Source organism: Dendrobates tinctorius, unplaced genomic scaffold (assembly GCF_039654945.1).
Source record: "Dendrobates tinctorius isolate UK_male_01 unplaced genomic scaffold, ASM3965494v1 ptg000138l, whole genome shotgun sequence".
In the NCBI taxonomy this organism is placed as follows: Eukaryota; Metazoa; Chordata; class Amphibia; order Anura; family Dendrobatidae; genus Dendrobates; species Dendrobates tinctorius.
In genome coordinates this window covers 2,577,200-2,604,143 of record NW_027361806.1, presented here as the reverse complement: position 1 = coordinate 2,604,143, position 26,944 = coordinate 2,577,200, and the positions used below count along the sequence as shown (strand labels likewise).

The 26,944-nt window shown below is 44.0% G+C and overlaps 1 pseudogene; it reads left to right on the top strand.

The window, feature by feature from the left end:
- LOC141048870 (cytochrome P450 4B1-like) overlaps window positions 1-26,563 on the top strand; it is a 73,887-nt pseudogene extending 47,324 nt beyond the window's left edge.
- Window positions 26,564-26,944: the final 381 nt, after the last annotated feature.

Sequence of the window (26,944 nt, the reverse complement as noted above, 5' to 3'; positions counted from 1 at the left end):
CTGAACCCCACTAACACTCTAACGAATGTGTTTGGCTCTGTGGAGACGACACTTCTGAACACCAACTGACGCTGTTGGAGCCCAGGATTAGGCGAGGAGCAGGCTGGGGCCTACTGGATTTTGGCAGGTGAAGGCAGCAGGAGACTTGCCATCTCCACAGCAGGGGAACAGCAGGCAGTGCTGAACCCCACTAACACTCTAACGAATGTGTTTGGCTCTGTGGAGGCGACACTTCTGAACACCAACTGACGCTGTTGGAGCCCAGGATTAGGCGAGGAGCAGGCTGGGGCCTACTGGATTTTGGCAGGTGAAGGCAGCAGGAGACTTGCCATCTCCACAGCAGGGGAACAGCTGGCAGTGCTGAACCCCACTAACACTCTAACGAATGTGTTTGGCTCTGTGGAGACGACACTTCTGAACACCAACTGACGCTGTTGGAGCCCAGGATTAGGCGAGGAGCAGGCTGGGGCCTACTGGATTTTGGCAGGTGAAGGCAGCAGGAGACTTGCCATCTCCACAGCAGGGGAACAGCTGGCAGTGCTGAACCCCACTAACACTCTAACGAATGTGTTTGGCTCTGTGGAGACGACACTTCTGAACACCAACTGACGCTGTTGGAGCCCAGGATTACGCATGCCGCATGCAGAGGCCAATGGGCAGCGGTTTTTATGGAGGTTGTGGACTACTACTGATTCTAACCATGCTCCACTTAGGCCTCTGGCTCCACTGTCTCTACTATTTACCCTGGCCTCCAACCCCGCCAGCTACATCTCTGAAGTGGCGTCAGCACAATCTACACTTGTTCCTGTGTTACTGGTGCTCAGTCCCGTCAGTTGATCCCCTGATGTTTGTCCGGCAAGTTCGCCAGCTCTGTCCTCATTCCCACTACTGGTTATGGGAATGTGGACAGAGCAGGAGACCTTGCCGGACACACATCAGGGGATAAACTGATGGGACTGAGCCACAGGAACACAGGAACAAGTGTAGATTGTGCTGACGCCACTTCAGAGATGTAGATGGCGGGGTTGGAGGTCAGGGGAAATAGTAGAGACAGTGGAGCCAGAGACCTAAGTTGGGCACGGTTAAAAATCAGTAGTGGTTTGAATGTTGATGGAGCTGGTGACTTTGCCGTCCACACAGCAGGGGATCAGATGGCATTACTGAACCCCACTAACACAGGAGCTAGTGTGTTTCTCTGTGCAGACGACACATCTGAGCGACAACTTGCTGTGTTGAAGCAAAGGGATTATAGTTCAGGTGGTAGAAAAATGAACACACCAGCAGACCTGGATACAGTTGCCAACCACTAATTTAGTCTGTAAGAGGAATGGCAAAGTCTTTTGAGATCCAGGCCTTGTTCATTTTCAGAAAAGTCAGCCGGTCAACATTATCGGAAGATAGTCGCGTGCGACGGTCTGTTAGTACACCACCTGCGGCACTAAAGACACGTTCCGATAATACACTGGCAGCAGGGCAAGCCAGCACCTCCAATGCATACTGGCTAAGCTCTGGCCATGTATCCAGCTTAGAGACCCAAAACTTGAAGGGGGAAGAGCCATCTGGGAGTACAGCGACAGGGCAAGACATGTAGTCTGACACCATCTGACGGAAGCGTTGCCTCCTGCTGACTCGAGGCGTCGCTGATGGTGTAGACAATTGTGGTGGACACACAAAACTTTGCCACATTTGGGCCATAGTGGTCTTGCCTTGTGCTGCGGCGCTGCCTCTGCTCCCTCTTTGTGCAGAGTTTCCTCCACTGCCTCGACGCACAGAGCTGCTTTGTAAAGCACTAGCAACAATGCTGTCGGGTGGAATGGAAAACATTATGGACTGCACCAGTGACTCTTCGTACTCCCGCATTTTACGCTCCCGGTTCAACGTTGGTATGAGCCTTTGTACGCTGTCCCGGTAGCGAGGATCTAGGAGGGTGTACACCCAATAATCAGCCGAGATGAGAATGTGGGCGATGCGGCGGTCGTTTCTCAGGCACTGCAGCATGAAATCAACCATGTGCTGCAGACTCCCAACTGCCAAAGAACCGCTGTCCCCTGTTTGAGGCGTGACCTCGGCCTGCTCTGCATCACCCCACCCTCGCTGTACATACTGAGTAGAGGTTTGTGTACCTCCCTCCTCTGGAGAGATGTCTTCCTCCTCCATCGACTCCTCCTCATCCTCCTCACAAAGTGTCCCCTGCCTAGGCCTTTGTGAGGAAACACGTAGCGCAGACTGTCCAGAAGCAGATGGCATTTGGGACTCCTCATCCTCCACCTCTTCTGAAACCTCATCCCTTAGTGCTTGCAGTGTTTGTTGAAGCAGGCAGATAAGGGGGACAGTCATGCTGACTAGTGCATCATCTGCACTCGCCATCCGCGTGGATTCATCGAAGGCACGCAAAACGAGGCAGATGTCCTTCATAGAGGCCCACTCAATGGTGCTGAAGTGTGAACGGCGCACAGTGCGACTTGTTTGCGCCTGATGCAGCTGGTACTCCATGACTGCTGCCTGCTGCTCACACAACCGCTCCAACATATGTAACGTTGAATTCCACCGGGTGGGTAGGTCACATATGATGCGATGTTCCGGAAGGCCAAATCGTCGCTGCAGAGCAGCGAGGCGCGATCTTGCCGTGCTGGAACGTCGCAAGTGAGCGCACTCTATGCGGACCTTGTGCAACAGTGCAGCAAGATCCGGATAGTCCCTCAGAAAGCTCTGCACGACCAAGTTAAGAACATGTGCCAGACATGGGATGTGTGTGAGGTTGCCTAGGCCAAGAGCTGCCACCAGATTTCGGCCATTGTCACACACTACCAAGCCCGGCTGGAGATTCGCTGGCCCAAACCACACATCGCTCTCCAGCTTGATAGCATTCCAGAGCTCCTGCGCTGTGTGGCTTCGATTCCCCAAAGAAATTAATTTGAGTACAGCCTGTTGACGTTTGGCCACGGCTGTGCTCATATCGGTCGTAACAGGCTCCTGCTCTGCTGTTTCTGAGGAACTTGAGTAGGAGGAGGAGTCTATGTGTACAGACTGGAGTCCTGCAATCCGTGGCGTTGGAAGAACACGTACAGCGCCACTCTCCAGATCCGTACCCGGCTCCACAACATTGACCCAGTGGGCAGTGAGGGAAAGGTATCGTCCCTGTCCATGGTTACTGGTCCACGCATCGGTGGTCAGGTGGACCTTGCTACTAACGGCGTTTAGTAGCGCATGTTTTATTTTGCCCTCAACATGTTTCTGCAGGGCAGGGACGGCTCGCCTGCTGAAATAAAAGCGGCTGGGCACGTTGTATTGGGGGACTGCCAATGCCATTAAGTCCCGGAAGGTGTCAGTGTCCACCAGCCTGAATGACAGCATTTCAACTGCCAGAAGTTTGGCAATGCCAGCATTCAGAGACTGTGCTCGGGGATGGTTTGCCGAGTAAGGGCGCCTTTTATCCCATGCCTGTGCTACCGATGGCTGTGATGGATGGGAACGTGCTGCTATGGGTGTAATCTGACAGGGTCTCCGGACAACAGTGGCAGAGGTTCTTCCTTGGCGATCCTGTGAGGAAGCCGAACCAGCTGTGTGTGAGCTGGAGGAAGAGGGCCCAACACGAACTGAAGAGGTGGTAGGTGGTGCTGTACGTTGGCCTACGTCTTCAGGGTGTCTCTGCAACTCCAACTCGTGCTTGGTGCGCACTTGTTTCCACATATTTGTGGTATTGAGGTTGCTGACATTTCTCCCTCTTTTGACTCTCTGATGACACAGCTTGCATTTGACAAAGCAAATGTCATCTGCAACTGTGTCAAAAAAGGACCACGCACTGCAACTCTTGTGAGCGCCCGGTTTGCCTTTGGAAGGAGGAATGCTCCTAACGGGTGCCGAAGTGGAGGGTACAGGCAACCAAGTCTTCCCCCTCCCTCTGCCTCCTGTTTTGGCCGGTAGGGGAATCTCTTCCTCCGAGCTGCTCCCACCACCTTCCTGTTGCTCACGCCATGATGGGTCAAGGACCTCATCATCTTCCCTCCCCTCTTCAAACAGCTGCTTCTCAGGGGTTGTCTCGCCAGCACCGTACGCACCAGAAAGTGGCAACTGAGTCTCGTCATCATCTGATGCGTACTGAGGTGTGCTGACCATAGGCACTGGCCCACTCGCCTCTTCAGATTCAGAGGGACAAAGAAGTTGCGCATCACTGCATACTCCCTCTTCTTCACATTCAGGAATGCTGCTTGGCTGGCCCCCTCTTTCCAAGCCAACAGATTCCGAGAACAGAAGTAGAGACTGTGATGGCTCCTGTCCATGTCTCTCTGACTGCCTGGGCACTTTGGCAGGTGGTGAAGAGACAGATGGTTGCTCTTCGGTGCTCTGACCCTGAGAGGATGCGGAAGTAATTGAAGTCGATGCGTTAGCTGCCATCCATCCGACAACGGCTTCAATTTGTTCCTCCCGCAGCAGTGGGGTACGTTGAGGTCCTACAAAGCTGCGCATAAAGGACTGTTGCCTGCTAAAACTGGGGGATGCTGATCCACTGGTGCCCGCAGCAGGCCCAGAATCCCCACGTCCTCTACCTGTAGAATCCCCACGTCCTCTCCCTGCAGAATCCCCACGTCCTCTCCCTGCTGAAACTCCACGCCCACGCCCACGCGCCTTACTCCCTGCCTTCTTCATCTTGCAAGACTGCTTAAGATAGGCAAAAAAGTACAAAGGGGGACCTTAGTGTGCTTATTCCTGAACAGCTGGTTACAGGTACAAGAAACACTAATTTTATGAAGTGTGTGTGTGGACTAGACTTTAATAGGAGCTGATGTGGCCTACACAAGTTCCAAATGTAGTGTTTGGTGAACTTTTTTTGTGGTTTCTTTGTTGGAAACAAACTCAAAGTATGTGAACAAAGAATTGAAACTGATAGTATCACCAACTTTTTGGAGCTATTACAATGCAGGCAGGTAACCTACAATGCAAAAGATGAGGCTCCAAAAAAATTGGGTAATACTAATCTGGCTGCGCCGGCAGGGCACAAGCCAGAAAAAAAGGCTCCTCTATCTACTCCTATATAGTGTTTGCAACCAACCAATGTTGATGGATACGGATGGATGCACACTAATAGGAGAAGAAAAAATGAGCTGCACTCAAAGACAAATATGTGTGAGGCAGTGACGCACGTTGAGCGTCCTACAACCAGACGTAGCTGCAGGACACTCTACTCAGCGTGAGCTGCACTCACACACAGTCAGAGGCCTCTCAGACAGCCGTCAACAGTGCAGCTAAGTGGGCACTGGCACTGACAGGCTGCAGAAAGGCTCCGCTGTGTACTCTTATATAGTGTTTGCAACCACCGTAGATGGAGACGGATGGATGCACACTAATAGAAGAAAAAATGAGCTGCACTCAAATAAAAATATGTGTGAGGCACTGACGCACGCTGAGCGTCCTACAGCCAGACGTAGCTGCAGGACACACTACTCAGCGTGAGCTGCACTCACACACAGTCAGAGACCTCTCAGACAGCCGTGAACAGTGCAGCAAAGTGGACACTAGCACTGAAAGGCTGCAGAAAGGCTCCGCTGTCTACTACTAGTGTTCGCAACCAACGTATATGGATACGGATGGAAGCACACTAGATTGAAATTATGTAAAAAATGCAGCTCAAAAAATAAAAGATGTATGAGGCAGCAGTGATCACACTGGGTGGCCTACAGCCTGACGTGGCTGCAGGACCCACTCCACAGCGTGAGCTGCACTCACACAGCCCTTGCAGACAGCTGTGAACACTGCTGCTAGGGCAAAGAAGGCTACAGTGGTGGTTTATGTAGCCTGGGTAAAGCACTAGATGTTTGGTGGAATCGCTATTTCTAACTGTCCCTCACAGTCTTCTACAGCAGCCTGTCCCTAACTGAATTCACAGCAGAGTGACCAGAAATGGCGGCTGCGGTGGCTTTTATAGTGCATCATGACATCATTTCGGCAGCCAATCACAGCCATGCCAATAGTTAACATGCCTACATGCCTAACAGGATGTGCCCACACTTCGGAGGATTCCCATTGGCTTAATCAAAGCAAGCAGGCTCATAGCATGATGGGAACTTCCGATTCCGATTCCGATTCCGGAATCCGATATGACAAAAGTATCGGAACTAAGTATCGGAATTCCGATACCGCTAATATCGGCCTATACCCGATACTTGCGGTATCGGAATGCTCAACACTACTCATGATAGCTCAGTGGTGAAACCGCCAGACATTTGTCTCAAACTCACCACAATGAGACTGGTTCTTATCCTCTCTTGTTCCCTTTTTTTTTTGTGTTCTATATATTTCTTTTTATTTAATTATAAAAGTGCATATTATTGCATTGATTGTCTGAATAGGATACACAATACTATCACGAGCCCGAATATATGTTTTTCTATATATTTATGTCACTTTGCTTGTCTTTTCCAAATATCTTTATGTGCAGCATGTGCAGGTTGACGTCCTTCTCTCACAACGGGGGGTTACGCCCACACAGCATATAAGGCTGTCATTTGTATAGACCGATCACAACTCTGTACTGTAACCTGAAGAAGAGGTGCGGTTTGTCACCTCGAAACGCGTAGTTTCTGTAGTACATATAATAAAGAACTTGAAAGATTTATATGGATTTCTGAAGAATTCTTATCACTAAAGCAGCGCGGATGCTCAGAAGTGCTTTTCTTGGATCCTCAACTTATGATACCTAGTGGACGCTGTCCACCTGCACAAGCTCTGCAGCAGCTATATGACTGCAACAAACGTTGAGAGTGGTTGTGTCTGAACACAACCCATAAAGGGTGAGTACTCCAGAGTACTTTTATATTTTAATTGATTTATACCAGGTGAAGCCCTATGTCTGCGCCCCCGCCCTTGTTTTTCTCTTATACCTTGTGGTGTATAGGAATATAGGATAGAACAAGAATGTTGGGGAACCAAAACCCCCCTGTGGAAATGGTTTATATCTGCCTGTTTCAGTAAGGGCTATATTAGTAGCATCTCCATATTTACTGTTTATTGTTTCTTTAATCGAGTATTAGCAGTCAGTGGGTGTATTTGTATTGATCAACTTGCATTGATCTAAAGGGGCTGTGTCTGTCCCTTTTTAAGTGTTTTTACTTTTGTGTAGTGTATCCTATTTCTGTTTTGTGAACAATAAAATATTTATTTGCATTATATTTTGGGATATGTTTATTATTTATTTTTTCTCTGGTGATCCTCACTATAGGCATGGTCTTTCTCTGCTTTATTCTCTATTTATCCAAACATGCATTTAAGTGATCCCTGCGTTATTATTGTTTTTTTGTTATTATATGATGGTGCCCACTTGATTTACACTTTTAGATCCACGCTGGGAGGGGAGGAAGATTCCTATCCCCCTTCCATCCAGGTCAGCATCTCTTCCTGCATGAACAATGGCGGATGCAGTGAATGTTAAACGACGGGTGGAGGTAATTACCACGCAAAGCAGGAACCTAACAGGGCTTATTAGATAAAAAGTCCTTTACAATACATTTAAAAGTCACTTAAGGCCCCGTCACACTAAGCGACTTACCAGCGATCCCGACAACGATATCAAGGTGTCAGGATTGCTGGTAAATCGCTATGTGATCACTGGTGAGCTGTCAAACAGACAGCTTCACCAGCGATTAGCACAGCGACGCCGCGCATGCGGCATCGCTGTATTCAGCACTGATTCATGTCAAAAATAGAATTAAAATAAAAAATATTGTTATTCTCACCTTCCGACATCCTGTGCAGTCTTCCCGCCTCTCTCCACGCTCCGGTCCCAGTAAGCCTTTGCGAGAATTACCGCGATGACGTCCGTTCTCGCGGTCATTCTTGCAAAGGATTACTGGGATCGGAGCGTGGAGAGAGACGGGAAGACTGCACGGGACGTCGGAAGGTGAGAATAGTAATATTTTTTTTTTTATTATTTTATCGCTGATCGCTGGTCTCCCGCCTGTCACACACAGCGATGCGTGCTGGCCAGCGTGAGGTCAGCGACGAAAGAAATGTCCAGAGATTTCCCAGAGCGATCAGCGATACCGGCAGGGGGGCCGGTCGCTGATCGCTGTCACACACAGCGATCTCGCTGGTGAGATCGCTGTTGTGTCACAAAACTTGTGACTCAGCAGCGATCTCGCTAGCGAGATTGCTATGTGTGACGGGGCCTTTAGAGTCAAACCTACGCGTTTTGGGTTTCCCCTTCACCATGATATTAGTCCTGTTAGCAATGGTCTAACTTGAACCTGATGGGTCCAAATGCAAAAGCCCCAACGGGACTCCCAGTTATTGCATAGTCTTTAATAGCACTGGTCTTTTTATATAGGCAAAAGAGACTTTGCAACCTTTGCTCCTATTGTAGTTATTCTCTTGTCGGTTTAGTAATTACTACCGCCCACCGTTTAACATTGACTGCATGGTGAATGTGAACAACCATGTTAAAACTCAATCAGCCTGCTGCTACCATGTCCGGACATCCTTAATGAGGTGCTGTAATAAGAGGCCGCTAAGAACCAGAAACCAGAGTGCCAGCCGGAGACCGCAATAGATCCACGCTGGGAGGTTTGGCGTTAAAGCACCACTTACTTGGGGAGGAAGATTCCTATCTATCTTCCATCCAGGTCAGCCTTTCCTTGTGCATGAACAATCGAGGATGCAGTGAATGTTAAACGATGGGCGGAGGTAATTACCAAGCAAAGCAGGAACCTAACAGGATTTATAAGATAAAAAGACCTTTACAACACATTTAAAAGTCACTTAAGCCCCCCCCCCCCGTCACAAGTTTTGTGACGCAACAGTGATCTCACCAGCGAGATTGCTGTGTGTGACAGCGATCAGCGACCGGCCCCCCTGTCGGGTATCGCTGATTGCTGTGGAAACCTCTGGACATTTTTGGGGTCGCTGGTCTCCCGCTGGCCAGCACGCATCGCTGTGTGTGACAGGCGGGAGACCAGCGACCAGCGAGCAGGAGCTGGTAACCAAGGTACACATCGGGTTTCTAAGGGGTGTGCGGTGCTTAGAAACCCGATGTGTACCTTAGTTACCAGCGCACTGATGCAGGGAGCTGGTAACCAAGGTACACATCGGGTTTCTAAGTGCCGCGCGCCCCTTAGAAACCCAATGTGTACCTTGGTTACCAGCTCCCTGCATTAGCGCGCTGGTAACTATGGGTACACAGCGACGAGCGTGCTCGTTGTCGCTGTGCTGATCGCTGGTGAAGCTGCCTGTTTGGCAGCTCACCAGCGATCATGCAGCGACATACCAGCGATCCTGACACGTTCATATCGTTGTCAGGATCGCTGGTTAGTCGCTATGTGTGACGGAGCCTTTAGAGTCAAAACTATGCGTTTTGGGTTTCCCTTTCATCAGGATTTTAGTCCTGATAGCAATGGTCTAACTTGAACCTGATAAGTCCAAATGCAAAAGCTCCAACAACGGGACTCCCAATTATTGCATAGTCTTTAATAGCATTGGTCTGTTTATATAGGCAAAAGAGACTTTGCAACCTTTGCACCTATTGTAGTTATTCCTTTTCCAGTTTGGTAATTACTGCCGCCCACTGTTGAACATTGACTGCATCGTTCTTTAGTCATGGAGGAAAAGAGGCTGACCTGGATATAAGGAGGATAGGAATCGTCCTCCTCCCTATGAAGAACCACACAGTGTGGGTCTACCGTAATCTCCGGCTTGAATTCAACAGCCTCTATGTGACCTATTCCCTAACCCAACTTGTGTGCCCCCCACTGGCTCATAATGCTCATTAGATTGACATTGACGACTTGTCCCGCTGGGCTACAGGTACTAAGGTTGAAAACCTAGTTTGTATAGTAGGTCCAAAGTTTGCTATTGCAAGTGGACAACCCATTCTCCAGTCACCGGGGATCCAGCATCTCTAATTCATCATTGCCTGGAGCCGGTTGAGCTTCATACGTAACATGTATTATTATTATCAGGATGAAAATGGTCAGGGTCTATCTTATGAAGACCTGCGGGCAGAGGTGGACACTTTTATGTTTGAAGGGCATGATACAACAGCCAGCAGCACCTCCTGGATATTATACTGCATGGCTAAATATCCTGAGCACCAGGAGAAATGTCGGGAGGAGATCAGAGAGGTCCTGGGAGATCGGACCACAGTGAACTGGTGAGTGTTTCTCATTTTCAACACTTATGTACATGATTACTGTCATATACTATATCGGAGGAGGTCAGGGGGCTCACACGTTTTCTCTATATGTTTCCGTCTCCCATTCCTTGTGCTTTATTCTGCAGCTCTGCTTGTTCTCATGAGCTGTATTGATGAAGCCCACCCAATATTTAACAGCTTAAAGGCCAAGTTCTATGTAAAATAACCCTATGGCATTTGTACTATACATCCCATAAAGCTGAATATACATTATAGTCCATAAACCTATATCCAAAACCCATTCAATATAGAGCGTACATCAGAAAGCCTCCCACCAGAATGGAGAGGCAAAAGAATGTATGGTTTAAAAATACAATTTATTAATCCAACAAATATTACAATACAAAAATATTTCCAATTATAATGATGCCTCTAGCCAATACAGATCAGCCCACCAAATATTTAACAGGTTAAAGGCCAAGTTCTATGTAAAATAACCATATGGCATTTGTACTCAGCTTCGGACTGGCCCACCGGAGAACGGTGGATTCTCCGGTGGGCCCTGGCATCTGGTGGGCCCTGGCACCTGCTGGCATACAGGGCCAGCAGTTGCCTAGGGCCCCTGCTGCTCCAGGGGCCCCCAGCCAGTGGTGTGTCGCACACCATGCAGCTGCTATGGGGGCCCCTGCCAGCGGAGTAGCAGCGGGTGTCAGGAGGCAGGAGCCCCTGTCCCCGCTACTAAAGAGAAATTAATATTCACTGCGAAGCAGTGAATATCATTTCAGGTCTCCACCCCCAGAGGCCCCGCCCCCAGCCCAGTAAGCCGCTCTGCAGACTACAGCTGTAAATCAGGGCCGGCGCCGCCCTCAGTCCTCTCTGCTCCTGACTCACAGCCAGTGCGCGATGACGTCACTACATCGCGCACCCGCTGTGTGTCTGGCAGAGGGGGCAGCTCCTGACACTGAAGCCGGGATCAGCGTGGGAGCGAGGAGGAGAGGTGAGTATTGTGTTTTTGTTTTTTTTTTTATATCTCTCGCTCTATCTATCTATCTATCTATCTATCTATCTATCTATCTATCTCTCTTATATCTATCTATCTTTCTATCTCTATCTATTATCTATATCTATCTATCTATCTATCTATCTATCTCTATATCTATCTCTATCTATTATCTATATCTATCTATTTCTATATCTATCTCTATCTATCGCTCTATCTTTATATCTATCTTTCTATCTCTACATCTATCTCTATATCTATCTATCTATCTATCTATCTATCTATCTATATCTTTCTATATATATCTCTATATCTATCTATTATGTCTATCTATCTTACTCTATCTATCTCTATATCTATTATCTCTATATTTATTATCTATCTAGCTACCATCTATATCTATCTATCTATCTTTATCTATATATATCTCTATCTAATATCTATATCTATCTATCTCTATACCTATCTATCTATTTATCTATCCGTTATCTATCTCTATATCTTTTCTCTGTATCTATCTATCTCTATATCTATATCTCTCGCTATCTATCGCTCTATATCTATCTCTATATCTATCTTTATCTCTATATCTATCTCTATATCTATCTCTCTGTATATCTATCTATCGCTCTATCTCTATATCTATCTTTCTATCTCTATATATCTATCTATCTTTATGTATTTATCTCTATATCTTTTCTTTGTATCTATCTCTCTCTATATCTATCTCTATATATATCTATTATCTCTATATCTATTTCTCTCTATATCTCTCTATATCTATCTATCTATCTCTCTCTATATCTATCTCTCTGTATATCTATCTATCTTTCTATCTCTATATCTATCTCTATATCTATCTATCTTTCTCTATCTATTATCTATATCTATCTCTATATCTCTATATCTATATTTCTATCTCTACATCTATCTTTCTATCTATCTCTATATCTATCTATATCTATATCTATCTATTATGTCTATCTATCTAGCTATCTCTATTATCTATATCTACCTATCTCTATATCTTTCTATCTTACTCTATCTCTATATCTATCTATTATCTCTATATTTATTATCTATCTTTATCTATCTCTATTATCTATATCTATATCTATCTCTCTATCTATTTATCGATCTCTGTATCTATCTCTCTATATCTCTCTATCTACCGCTCTCTCTCTCTATCTATCTTTATATCTATATCTATCTATCTCTACATCTATCTTTCTATCTATATCTATCTAACTCTATATCTATATATCTATATAGCATTATTCCCTATGAGGGGGGCAGTATTATACCCTATGAGGGGGCAGCATTATACCCTATGAGGAGGCAGCATTATACCCTATGAGGGGGGCAGTATTATACCCTATGAGGGGGCAGCATTATACCCTATGAGGGGGCAGCATTATACTCTATGAGGAGGCAGCATTATTCCCTATGACGGGGTGCATTATTCCCTATGAGGGGGCAGTATTATACCCTATGAGGGGGGCAGTATTATACCCTATGAGGGGGCAGCATTATACCCTATGAGAGGGTGCATTATACACTATGAGGAGGCAGCATTATACCCTATGAGGGGGTGCATTATACCCTATGAGGAGGCAGCATTATACCCTATGAGGAGGGCAGCATTATTCCCTATAACGGGGTGCATTATTCCCTATGAGGGGGGCAGTATTATACCCTATGAGGGGGCAGCATTATACCCTATGAGGGGGTGCATTATTCCCTATGAGGGGGCAGCATTATACCCTATGAGGGGGGCAGCATTATACCCTATGAGGGGGATACATTATACCCTATGAGGGGGTGCATTATACCCTATGAGGGGGACAGTATTATACCCTATGAGGGGGGCAGTATTATACCCTATGAGGGGGGCAGTATTATACCCTATGAGGGGGTGCATTATACCCTATGAGGGGGTGCATTATTCCCTATGAGGGGGGCAGTATTATACCCTATGAGGGGGGCAGTATTATACCCTATGAGGGGGTGCATTATACCCTATGAGGGGGTGCATTATACCCTATGAGGGGGGCAGTATTATATTCTATGAGATGGCTGCATTATATTCTATGAGGGGTCTACATTATATTCTATGAGGGGGCTGCTTTATATTCTATGAGGGGGCTACCCCAACTCCTGCTACATAATTAAGACATGTACAACCTTATATTATACCCGAATATTAGCGTGTTTTACCGCACAATAGGTGGTCTTGTATTTCTTTCTATGCAGCTACATAGTGGGCCCCAAGAATGATTTTCTCTGGTGGGCCCAAGGTGTTCCAGTCCGACGCTGTTTGTACTATACATACCTTGAAGCTGGACAGATCTCTTACCTGGAACATCTTTCTCCAGATGACCCATGCACCCCATCAGGCGGCCTCTATGGTACATTCACCTTGTTTTTTGGAATTGCCTAAAAATAGAAGAGATATTATGATGAATCCTTAGTGAACTTTGTCCAACCAAATGGCCTAAATCTTTTTCAACCTGTTCCTTATCCTGTAAAGCTGTCTGCATGACTGAAAGTTATGTTCTATTATTCATTCTGCATGCCAGGGAAGACCTGGGAAAGCTGCCATACACCACCATGTGCAGGAAAGCATGCGTCTCTTTCCTTCTGTACTGGATGTGGTTCGCCAACTTAAAGAACCAATCACATTCTTTGATGGACAGAGCCTGCCCAAAGGTGGGTGACATCGTGAAAAAAAGTGACTCTATTTATCTACGTTTAAAAACTCTCAAAAAAGGAGTCCGCACCGTTTTTTCATCATCTAACTTTAGAATGCTGCTACTATTTTTTTTTTTCTAGTTTTGTATGCAAGATATTTTAGTGAAAACTTTGGGGACTTTGCACTCATCTTTGCATGGAAAAGTACTGCTTTTTATCTGTCTATCTATCCATCTATTGATCTATTATCTTTCTAGGTATGTATATATTATATATCTATCTATTATCTATCTATTATTTATTTATCTATCATCTATCTTCTAGCTATCTTCTATATATTATCTATTCATCTACAGTATACAGTACAGACCAAAAGTTTGGACACACCTCATTCAAATAGTTTTCTTTATTTTCATGACTATGAAAATTGTAGATTCACTCTGAAGGCATCAAAACTATGAATTAACACATGTGGAATTATATAATTAACAAAAATGTATGAAACAACTGAAAATATGTCTTATATTCTAGGTTCTTCAAAGTAGCCACCTTTTGCTTTGATTACTGCTTTGCACACTCTTGGCATTCTCTTGATGAGCTTCAAGAGGTTGTCACCGGAAATGGTTTTCACTTCACAGGTGTGCCCTGTCAGGTTTAATAAGTGGGATTTCTTGCCTTATAAAGGGGGTTGGGACCATCAGTTGTGTTGTGCAGAAGTCTGGTGGATACACAGCTGATAGTCCTACTGAATAGAGTGTTAGAATTTGTATTATGGCAAGAAAAAAGCAGCTAAGTAAAGAAAAACTAGTGGCCATCATTACTTTAAGAAATGAAGGTCGGTCAGTCCGAAAAATTGGGAAACTTTGAAAGTGTCCCCAATTGCATTGGCAAAAGCGCTACAAAGAAACTGGCTCACAGGAGGACCGCCCCAGGAAAGGAAGACCAAGAGTCACCTATGCTGCGGAGGGTAAGTTCATCCGAGTCACCAGCCTCAGAAATTGCAGGTTAACAGCAGCTCAGATTAGAGTCCAGGTCAATGCCACACAGAGTTCTAACAGCAGACACATCTCTACAACAACTGTTAAGAGGAGACTTTGTGCAGCAGGCCTTCATGGTAAAATAGCTGCTAGGAAACCACTGCTAAGGACAGGCAACAAGCAGAAGAGACTTGTTTGGGCTAAAGAACATAAGGAATGGACATTAGACCAGTGGAAATCTGTGCTTTGGTCTGATGAATCCAAATTTGAGATCTTTGGTTCCAACCACCATGTCTTTGTGCGACACAGAAAAGGTGAACGGATGGACTCTACATGCCTGGTTCCCACCGTGAAGCATGGAGGTGGTGTGATGGTGTGGGGGGGCTTTGCTGGTGACACTGTTGGGGATTTATTCAAAATTGAAGGCATACTGAACCAGCATGGTTACCACAGCATCTTGCAGCGGTATGTTATTCCATCCGGTTTGTGTTAGTTGGACCATCATTTATTTTTCAACAGGACAATGACCCCAAACACACCTCCAGGCTGTGTAAGGGCTATTTGACCAAGAATGAGAGTGATGGGGTGCTACGCCAGATGACCTGGCCTCCACAGTCACCAGACCTGAATCCAATCGAGATGGTTTGGGGTGAGCTGGACCGCAGAGTGAAGGCAAAAGGGCCAACAAGTGCTAAGCATCTCTGAGAACTCCTTCAAGACTGTTGGAAGACTATTTCCGGTGACTACCTCTTGAAGCTCATCAAGAGAATGTCAAGAGTGTGCAAACCAGTAATCAAAGCAAAAGGTGGCTACTTTGAAGAACCTAGAATATAAGACGTATTTTCAGTTTCACACTTTTTTGTTAATTATATAATTCCACATGTGTTAGTTCATAGTTTTGATGCCTTCAGAGTGAATCTACAATTTTCATAGTCATGAAAGAAAAAGAAAACTCTTTGAATGAGGTGTGTCCAAACTTTTGGTCTGTACTGTATATTTATCTATCTATCTATCATCTATCTATCTCTTTATCTCTCTATCTATCTTCCTATCTGAGGTAAAGATGAAATATTACGGTCCACACCCCTATCCCTCATATGTGATTGAAGAGCCGATCTCAGCTGCAGATAGCGAAAAAATTGAGATCTCGGAATATCATGTGTGACCTGTAATTGTTCAAAAGACTTTAAGATCCCCCGGTCATACAAATCTCCCAATGAAGAGACGCCATACTGAATCCAAAAAACGGCGGATGGGTGATTCAGTAACCCCAGAAAATAGTTATTATTCCACAGGGGCATTTCAGCTATAAAATCTTTAAACCCAATTAAGCTCTTAATTTGTCTCCATATTAATCGTGCCAGTCGGAGCAGGGACAGCAGACGTGGAACACCAGCCTTCTCCGACTCTAGGAATCCTAATGGGCAATCCGTTTGTGCAGTGTGAAGCAGGTGACTTTCAGAATTGGGGAGGCAATTACCCGGCATCCATTTACTTAAGGCTTTAGCCTGCCCAGCTAAGTAGTATAGGAAAAAATCTGGCAACGCCGCCCCGCCTCCCTTCTTTGGTCTTTGTAAAGTGGACAATTTAAGTTTGGGCCTAGTTTTCCCCCATATAAAGGACGTGACCAGGGAATTGAGAGTAACAAAAAAGGACCTGGGCACCGCTACCGCACTGTGCTGAAGGGAGTAGCTAAATTTAAAATGAAGAGTCCTCAGTGGTTGATACCTTTTAATGGCTAACTGAAAAGATGGTAACACATTCCAAGCTTTCGAGACTACTCAGGTCTCTTCTTCAGGCTGAAGTCACATATTTGTGCACAATACAGCACAGAAAAAATGCAATAGATGAGACAAGTTACGTGAAGCAGAATTCTGATTATGGGAGAGGGAGAAACATAAATATTGGACCAGTTCATAGATAAGGAGTTCGGATGTTTTATTGTCCTCTGATTGGGGTCTCCTAATGTATTTTTGTATCTACTGGCTAACTCGGTACAAAGATATACATCTTTCCTGTAGCTAAATTTAGGGAGCAATATTTTAATCAGATTAATGTGGCCGGCCACAGACAATGGGAGCCTACTCCAGGATGCAAATTTAACTTTAGCTAGTTCCAGCAGTGGGTGGACATTAAGTTGTAGATCAAGCGTACTATTGCTAGATATATGGATGCCCAAATATTTAAAACTAGATACAGTAGACAGCGAGGAGAGAGCCTCCAGCTGGGGCATCGTGGCATGGGAAAGGAGTAACAGGGCAGACTTTTCCCAATTTATTTGTAAACCTGAATATTTACTGATTCTATCTATAAGGGATATCACCTGTGGCAAAGTTTCTTCCACATCATTCAAGAATATCACCATATCATCGGCAAATAGGCCTATGGTATCCACCCGACCTGCTATATCTATGCCTTGGATGTTAGGGGAGGATCTTATACGCATTGCCAGTGCCTCAATCGCAAGGGCGAAGAGGGCCGGGGAAAGAGGGCAACCCTGACGAGTTCCCCTATGTAATGCAAAGGACTCAGAAATAGAATTATTTATTATAATACGGGCCTTAGGATTCATATATAATACTTTGATCCGTGTTATAAATTTATTGCCAAAGCCATACCTTTGCAAACATGTGGAGAGGAAAGGCCATTAAAGAGAGTCAAAAGCCTTGGCGGCATCTAATGATGCCAATGCCCATCGGTTGTCTGGCATTAGGGAGCTATATTGGACTATTGACTGGACTCTTCTGATGTTAATGGAAGTACTTTTACCAGGCATAAAGCCCGTTTGATCAGGATGTACAATGTTCAATATAATTGAGTTCAGTCTAGTAGCTAGAATCTTGGTGAAAATTTTATAGTCCACATTTACTAACGAGATGGGACGATAGGATCCACATTCCAAAGGGTCCTTCCCTTATTTCCTAAGCACTATGATGTTAGCCTCATAAAAGGACTCAGGCATAGACCTCCCTTCCCAAATTCCCCGAAATACCTTCACCAGAAGTGGCGTCGATATATCCCGGTACTTCCGATATAATTCAATATGGAACCCATCAGGTCCAGGGGCCTTCCCAGAAGCCATGTCTGTCATATCATTTTCTATCTCCTCTGCGGTGAACACAGCGTCCATAAGGGCTCGCTGCTCAGGATCTAATGTGGGGAATGATACATCTGACAAATAGTCTAAACACCCCAAAGTGTCAAAGTCACGTTTAGATTCATATAGTGACCTGTAGTAGTCCTGAAAACAGCCAAGAATCTCTTCAGTTGAAGACACCAATTTACCGTCCGCCCCATGAATCTGTAATATTGTATTAGAGGTGCTATGTTGGCGCACCAGATAGGCCAAAAATTTACCCGTCTGATTCCCCAATTCGAAATAGGATTGACGAGTAAAGAATAGTTTACACTTAGATTTAGTGTCCACGTGTTGAGTATATAACCTCTGGGCAGCCAACCACTCAATCCTGTTCCCACTGGTTTGGTTAGATATATATGTTGCCTCTGCGTCTTTCAGTCATTGCTCCACCTCGTCATCCTTTCTTGAGGTTACCCGCTTAATACAAGAGATCGTGGAGGACAAACAACCCCTCAGGTATGCCTTAAGGGCATCCCAAAATAAATTAATATCTCGAGGCTCCGGGTAGGACGCGATGAAGCAATGCAACTGATCAATCGTTCTGTCATGAGGCCCCATCAATTTTAACCAGAAAGGATTCAACTTCCAAGCTATCCCACTGTCCACTCGCCATATTTGAGTTTAAGGATGACCGGACTATGGTCTGAGATCCCCCTACTTCCGTGCTCTATATCAGTCACCCACATTGCCAGACCGCTAGAACCAAATATATAGTTTATGCGTGATAGAGAGCGTTTAGTGGATGAGTGGCAAGTATATTCCCTTAACTCAGGGTGACGCACCCTCCACAAATCTAACCACCCGCCACCCCCCATAAATAATGACAACGGGGTTGTAGTCAATGGAGAGGACCCCCCAGTCACTCAGTCACTCCATCATCCAGCCTTAATTTATCAAGGCTGTTGTTCATGACCATGGTAAAGTCTCCCATACAAATAACATCCGCGTCAGGGTAATTAAGGGCAAAACTCATTGCCTTCTGCAGAATGGATGTACGAGCCGGGGGGGGGATTATAAATACATAAGACTACATATTTCCTGGTGTTTATCAATGCATGGACGAAAACAAAATGACCCTCAGGGTCCCTCCGAGTCTCCCTTGCTTCCCATCTGACGTCTTTATGTACCAACAAAGACTGTGAAAAATGAGGATGAATGAACTCATGGAGATCAACATCCAACACTGTGGAGACACCATCACATGTTTCTCAACGCAGTGATTCTAGAGCAATGCTCCCATCCCTTATGGGAAATATATAAAAATATGCAAAACACAAGCCGCGGAGACACCATCACATGTTTCTCAACGCAAAAAATGACTAGCCAGGTCTTTCCCCGGGAAGGAACAACCACGGGAAGGGCAGTCTCCAATGAAGGAAACCACCTATGCCAAAACATGGTATCCATCCACAGACAGCTGTTTCGGGGTATTGCCCCTCATCAGTGTGGAGTAGGAAATTGGCCAGTATTAGCAATGCCTAGTAGAAGACTGTGAAAAATGAGGATGAATGAACTCATGGAGATCAACATCCAACACTGCGGAGACACCATCACGTTTCTCAACGCAGTGATTCTAGAGCAATGCCCCCATCCCTTATGGGAAATATGTAAAAATATGCAAAACACAAGCCGCTTTACATATTTCCCATAAGGGATGGGGGCATTGCTCTAGAATCACTGCTTTGAGAAACATGTGATGGTGTCTCCGCAGTGTTGGATGTTGATCTCCATGAGTTCATTCATCCTCATTTTTCACAGGCTTCTACTAGGCATTTCTCCTACTGGCCAGTTTCCTACTCCACACTGATGAGGGGCAATACCCCGAAACAGCTGTCTGTGGATAGATACCATGTTTTGGCATAGGTAATCTTCTGTTTATTATCTATTCATCTATCTATTATCTATCTATTATCTATCTATCTATTACACAGGTCTGCGACTAAAAAGCTGTTTGATTATTTTCATCTAATTTCCATGTATTTTGGTGTGCTGAAAACGAAAAAAATATTGAAAAATTCCTGGACATCAGGATTTGCCACAAAATGCAAAATTCTCTTCAAATTTAGTAAATTTTTCTCAATTTTTTTTTTTATCTTAGGATTTTGAAAGTCAAAATTACTATTAATTAATTCACATCAATGCATTAAAGATATACCATGCCAACAAAATATAACTTTCAAAGAAAAGAACTTGCAGAGTGAGCTAATGAAACCAGCATCAACATGTTGCAAGCTGAACGAGCGGGCTCTGACATGCCCAGGCTTGTTTCAATTGTTTTATCTTGGTTCTCGCCTGTTCACACTTTTTATTCTCAGTTCGTGTCAGCTCGTCATATTCAACCATGTTTCCCAAAATTAGCATTATGGCTCAGCAGAAGTGTATTAATTCGCCTGACAGTTTCTGTTACATTTGTGGTGAATATACAGTGTTGAAGCAACAGCTGAATATTACAGACTTTGTGAAAAAAGTATACTTCGCATATTTTGGACTAAAGCTTGGAGATCAAAATAAAGCTTGGGCGCCTCATAAAGTGTGCAAAAGGTGTGTTGAGGATCTCCGAAATTGGTTCAAGGGTAAGAAAAAAGCTTTCTGTTATGGGATTCCTATGGTATGGCGAGAGCAAAAGAACCATAGTGACGATTGTTACTTTTGTTCATGCGATGTGAAAGGGTGTAATTCAAAATGGAAGCATTCCATTTCATACCCCAATATTCACTCAGCAATTCATCCCATCCCCCATGGCACAGATATACCAGTACCCAAGGCCTCTGCTACCTTGGAAGAGATAACTAGTTCCGATGAAGGTGGAGTCAAACCTGAACCAGATGATGAATCAAGTTCTGACTTTGAAGATGATACAAGACCAAAATTGTTTTCCCAGGAGGAGATGAATGATTTGGTAAGAGACTTGAATCTTCCCAAAGATTCCGCTGAGTTACTCGGATCAAGGCTCAAAAGCAAGAATTTATTTTTGCCATGAGTGTCTTCTTCATGGTTCAGACATCGTGAAGATGAGTTCGTTCCTAACTTTGCCCAGGAAGATAAGTTGGTTTATTGCATCGATGTCGAAGGTTTGATGGGTCAATTCAAAATCCAATATGATTCAGCGCAATGGCGTCTTTTTATAGATTCTTCAAAAAGAAGTCTCAAAGCAGTTTTACTCCACAACGGCGGTTTTTATGCTTCCATCCCTGTAGGTCATTCCGTACACCTCAAGGAAACCTATGAGAACTTGGAATTGGTTCTTCGTAAACTTAAATATGAAGACCACGGTTGGCAAGTGAGCGGGGATTTGAAAGTCTTGTGCATGCTCGGGCAACAAGCTGGGTATACCAAATACCCTTGATTTCTGTGTCTATGGGACAGTCGAGACAAAGAAGAATTGGCAGCCGAGGGTGCTCACAGTTGGTGAAAAAAATGTCCTCCGAGAAACTTTGGTTCCTCCCCATAAAGTTCTTCTACCACCTCTCCACATCAAATTGGGATTGATGAAGCAATTCGTAAAATCACTTCCAAAAGATGGAGAATGCTTCAAATACTTGGTCACCAAGTTTCCGGGCCTCTCGGAGGTAAAATTGAAGGAAGGTGTGTTCGTCGGACCAGACATTAGAAGGCTTATAGCTGATCAAGAGTTTATCAATACCATGACGCATCCTCAAAAAGAAGGGTAGATTGCATTTAAAGAGGTCGTAGAGAAATTTTTAGGCAATAACAAAGACCCTGACTGCAAAAAAATCGTCGGACGAATGCTGAAAGCATTTCAAGCTTTAGGTTGCCTGATGAGTTTGAAAGTGCATTTCCTCCATTCCCACCTTGACAACTTTCCTGAAAATTTGGGAGCTGTGAGTGAAGATCAAGGTGAACGATTCCACCAGGACATTAAAGAGATGGAAAGAAGATACCAGGGAAGATGGAGCATTGCAATGATGGCAGACTACTGTTGGACGCTTCTGAGAGACATTACATATGCTACTCACAAGCGTAAATGTACCAAGAGAAGCCTCACAGGGAAGAAGAATCGATTTTAGTGTGTGTTAGTGAGCTCATTGCAGTTAAAAAAATGATTTTCATGAAACATTTGTAATAAAAAATTAATTTTATGAGTCTATTTTCATTTATTTTGAGGTATTGTCTTATTTAACATAGTTACTTAAATTGTCAGAAAACGTGATGTCCTATGACAAAACGGAGGTCATTTTCGGATTCAGCGCACTCAAAAACATAAAGATTACGTGGAATAACCAAAACAACTCTTGAAAATTTTTTTTTTGCAGACCTGTTATCTTTCTATTATCTATCTGCTATCTATTATCAATGTATCTATCTATCATCTATCTATTATCTATCTGTTTATTATCTATCATCTATAAAGAAAAACCCCAATACCAAGAGCATAGAGTAGATAGAGAATTCCAGACAAGAAACTTGTGTAATAACAAAGTTTATTAAGGTTTAACAAATAGGTTTGAATGGCATAGTGGAATTAAAAGTAAAATTATTTTTAAAAGAAACAATTTTGCGCATGTACAGGATCAATAAAAATTACCATATAAAATCAGTAGTACTAATAAGATATATGTAGTAACCCATAAAGGTAATAAAAGTCCATATAAAAGACCTCTAATAGCAATAATGGCAGTGCATAGATGGAACCATAAAAAATGTTTCCAAAAAATTAAAGTGCAAAGTAGTGCAAAGCTTAGAAATTAACAAAATGTGCAAAGCTGCAATCAACAAAACAAAACTAGAAATGCGAAGTGTAAATAGCAAAGTATACCAAAGGGTATATTATAAACAGGGCACAATGTCTTCAGATGATAGGATCATGTGAACACACATGAATAAGATAATATATAAGGTGCAGATAAAGATATGCCAGAGGTTATGCTAAAAATAAGACAAAATACCTTAAGGGGTTAAGATCCTGAGCGCGCTAGGTATTTTGTCCTATTTTTAATATAACCTCTGGCATATCTTAATCTGCACCTTATAATTATATGATTCATTTGTGTTCACATGATCCTATCATCTGAAGACATTGTGCCCTGTTTATAATATACCCTTTGGTATACTTTGTTATTTACACTTTGCATTTCTAGTTTTGTTTTGTTGATTGCAGCTTTGCACATTTTGTTAATTTTTAAGCTTTGCACTACTTTGCACTTTAATTTTTTGGAAACATTTTTTATGGTTCCATCTATCCACTGCCATTATTGCTATTAGAGGTTTTTTATATGGACTTTTATTACCTTTATGGGTTACTATATATATCTTATTAGTATACTGATTTTATATGGTAATTTTTATTGATCCTGTACATGCGCAAAATTGTTTCTTTTAAAAATATTTTTACATTTAATTCCACTATGCCTTTCAAACCTATTTGATAAACCTTAATAAGCTGAATTATTACTATAAGGCCACGTTAACACATTCAGTGTTTGGTCAGTATTTTACATCAGTATTTGTAAATCAAAACCAGGAGTGGGTGAAAAATACAAAAGTGGTGACGTGTTTCTATTAGGCTATGTGCATACGTTATGGAATTCCCGCGGTAAAACCGCATTTTAAAATCCCGCGATTTTCCCGTGGAAAAACTAGCGATTTGCAAGCGTAATTAGCTTGAAGAATGCTAGCGTTTTCCAAGCGATCTGTAGCATCGCTTGGAGAACTGATTGACAGGTTGGTCACACTCGTCGAATATAGTGTTTGACGAGTGTGACCAACTTTTTACTATTGAGGCTGCCTATGCAGCCTCAATAGTAAAAGATAGAATGTTAAAAATAATACAAAAAATAAAAAATCGGGACGCCGTAAGGTGAATATAACCCGATTTTTTTTATTTTTTATTTTATTTTTTATAGGGATATGGTACCCACAGCCTGGAGGAGAGTCACCTCTCCTCCACCCCCTGGCTACTATCCGCAAATGTTCTGCTTACTTTTTGCATGGTGGGCACAGCCACATGCGGAAAGTAAGCAGAACAATGCATTCCTATGTGGGCGGAATCGCCGCGATTCTGCAAAATTAATGAGCATGTTGCGTTTTTTTCCGTGATGCGATTCCGCCGCGGAAAAATCCACATTAGCACAGCATTGCGGAATCCCATAGGATTGCATGGGACATTTTTTTTTGCATTTTCGCCGCAAAAACGAGCGTTAAAAACTGCCACGAAAACGTGAAAAAAATGCAACGTGTGAGCGCAGCCTTAAACTTTTTTTATGATTGTTCCTATGCTGATTGTGGCTTACAAATACTGATGTAAAATGCTGACCAGATACTGAACATGTGAACGAGGCATAAATGTATGAATAGCTGAAGAGGCACCAATTTCCAAGGCTGTAATTCTTAACTATGAACTAACTTTCAGTCCTTTGCAGTAAGCCACCAATTGCCTTTGCTTTGTATTGGAATCCATTCCGCAGACACAGAACTTGTAAAAAAGTATAACAGGACTTTAGCATACAAAGTGCAAATGTTTTTCTGACATCCCTGTACACATTAGGGCCCCGACACACATAGCGATCTCGCTAGCGAGATCGCTGCTGAGTCACAAGTTTTGTGACACAACAGCGATCTCACCAGCGAGATCGCTGTGTGTGACAGCGATCAGCGACCGGCCCCCCTGCCGGTATCGCTGATCGCTGTAGGAAACCGCTGGACATTTTTTTTGTTGCTGGTCTCCCGCTGGCCAGCACGCATCGCTGCGTGTGACAGGCGGGAGACCAGCGATCTGCTGGTAACTAACGTACACATCGGGTATCCAAGGGACGTGCGTGGGCGCTCGGCGTCGCTGTGCTGATTGCTGGTGAAGCTGTCTGTGTGACAGCTCACCAGCGGTCACCTAGCGATGCACCAGCGATCCTGACACGTTGATATCGTTGTCGGGATCGCTGGTTAGTCGCTATGTGTGACTCCAGCTTTAGGCTAAAGTTGACCAAACCCTCCGATGTCAGCTGTTGGCTGACAATCTAATGTGTCTGGGGGTCTTCTGATTCTTCCCCAACAGATAATGACGAGGGAGAGAAGGATTCAGCATTTTCAGACCTTTTTGTTTATCTGGCTATAAACTGTGCCCTATTGTATCTCTACACAGCAGCTGCAGAGAACACTGGGGAGAGGTGGGTGTGATCTTATCTCCCTGGCATGATACTGCCTGCTTGTGATTGGTCAGCCTCATGCAGGGGAAGAAGTGCACACCCACAGTGACAAATCGAATGCCCAGTTGAACTATACATACATTATAACCTAAATTTTACAAGAAAATATCCCCACAATGGAGTGTAGGAACTAAAAATAAAACTTATGTTTTACTCAGCTCTGCAGCCTCTATTCCATAATGTGGCCCATTTAACATACTGAAACTGGTGAAAGGTCCGATTCAAGAGTTCCATGTTGCTAACTTGTCCAGAAAGGGTGATATGCGCTGGTGTTCACATTACTCATTCTGTGTCTCTTTAGGTGTTTGATCCCCTGATGTTCTCTCCAGAAAATTAGGCGTCAAGACACTCTCATGCCTTCCTGCCATTCTCTGCAGGACCAAGGTAATACGAGAAGGCTAAATAAAAATAGGAGCCTGCATAATGAAAAAAACCCCCAAAGACTTGCATGTTAATGAATTGTTGTTCAGGGGGACTGTATAAATTATCTCTTCTGCTACGCATCCATGGCCCAAAAGGCATGAATGTGTGCAAAACCTGTTTCAAATGGGGTTGTCCTCTGCTGGAGTTATTGGAGCCATTACGGTGTCATAACATTGCCAGCCCCCCACAAGTGCTGTCTAGTACCCTGATTGTTCCTCACTGTTTTTAATGTATCATACATTGTATTACATACATCTGTACCTTACAATTTTATATTCTCTCTCCCAGAAACTGCATTGGACAGAATTTTGCATTGAATGAAATGAAAGTTGCCACTGGTTTGACTTTACAAAAGTTTGAGTTACTTCTGGACCCTAAGAGGGAACCATTGCAACGAGCCCAATTAATTTTAGGCTCCATAAATGGAATACACATCTATCTGAAGAAGATAAACTGTAACAAGACAAAAAATATCTAATGTGTTATACATTTCTTCATATCATTTGTGAGGTGCCAAGGGGAGAGGTACTAGAAAACAGGTATATTTCTCCCCGTTTCATTTCATATGTCTCCCTGTACTGATGATGAAGCCAGTTTATTTCACTGTAATCCAGTCCTGGTTTCCTTAGTGATCAGCATGGAAAGGACTGGTAGTTCCCCCTCCACTTATTCAATCCAGGTTTTGGTTTCCTGACTGGTCCAGCTGATATAATCAGGAGGAGCTGGGATCTCTCAGTCTATCTCGTCTGCTGAGCTGGGAGCTGACACAGTAAGATTACATGGACTTCTTTGCTGTTATATAGGTTTATTTTGTAGTTAGCCTGCTATTGTTAGTTAGTGGCCAGACGGCCTTAGATGTTTTATTTCATGTTTGGCATGTGTAACATTGAATAACAAGTGTGCACAATAAATATGCCGTGTCCATATTCATGTGGAACTTGCTAGTCTGCTGAAGTGACTTCATAGCCACACGCTTGTGCCAAAGCAAAGATCCCAGCTGAGCTATCTATTCCCCACAAATGGTGTTTCGAATGCGGGCACTTTTGGCTGCTGGACTGTGACTGCAGAGAAAACGCTGTGTATGTCCTGGCTGAAAGCTTCTGCGCTTTTGAAGAGCCAAGAGTCCAGTAATATGGAGGAACTAGTGAAGCAGTTATTGCAAGCAAATGTGCAACAACAGCAGACTAATACTTGCTTCCAGAAGGCTCTGGAGCAGCAACACCAGATGCAGCAAGAGCAGTTGGAGGCAATAAAACAGGCTTTGGTTCGGCAACCCCGAGATGAGGGAGACCGTGCACAAAGCACTGCTAGTGCGCAGAAAGCCGTACAGAAGACTTTGCTTAAAATGACCGCAGACGATGATGTGGAAGCATACCTCACCGTGTTTGAACGTATTGCAGAACGTGAGCACTTACCACTGGACAGATGGGCTGA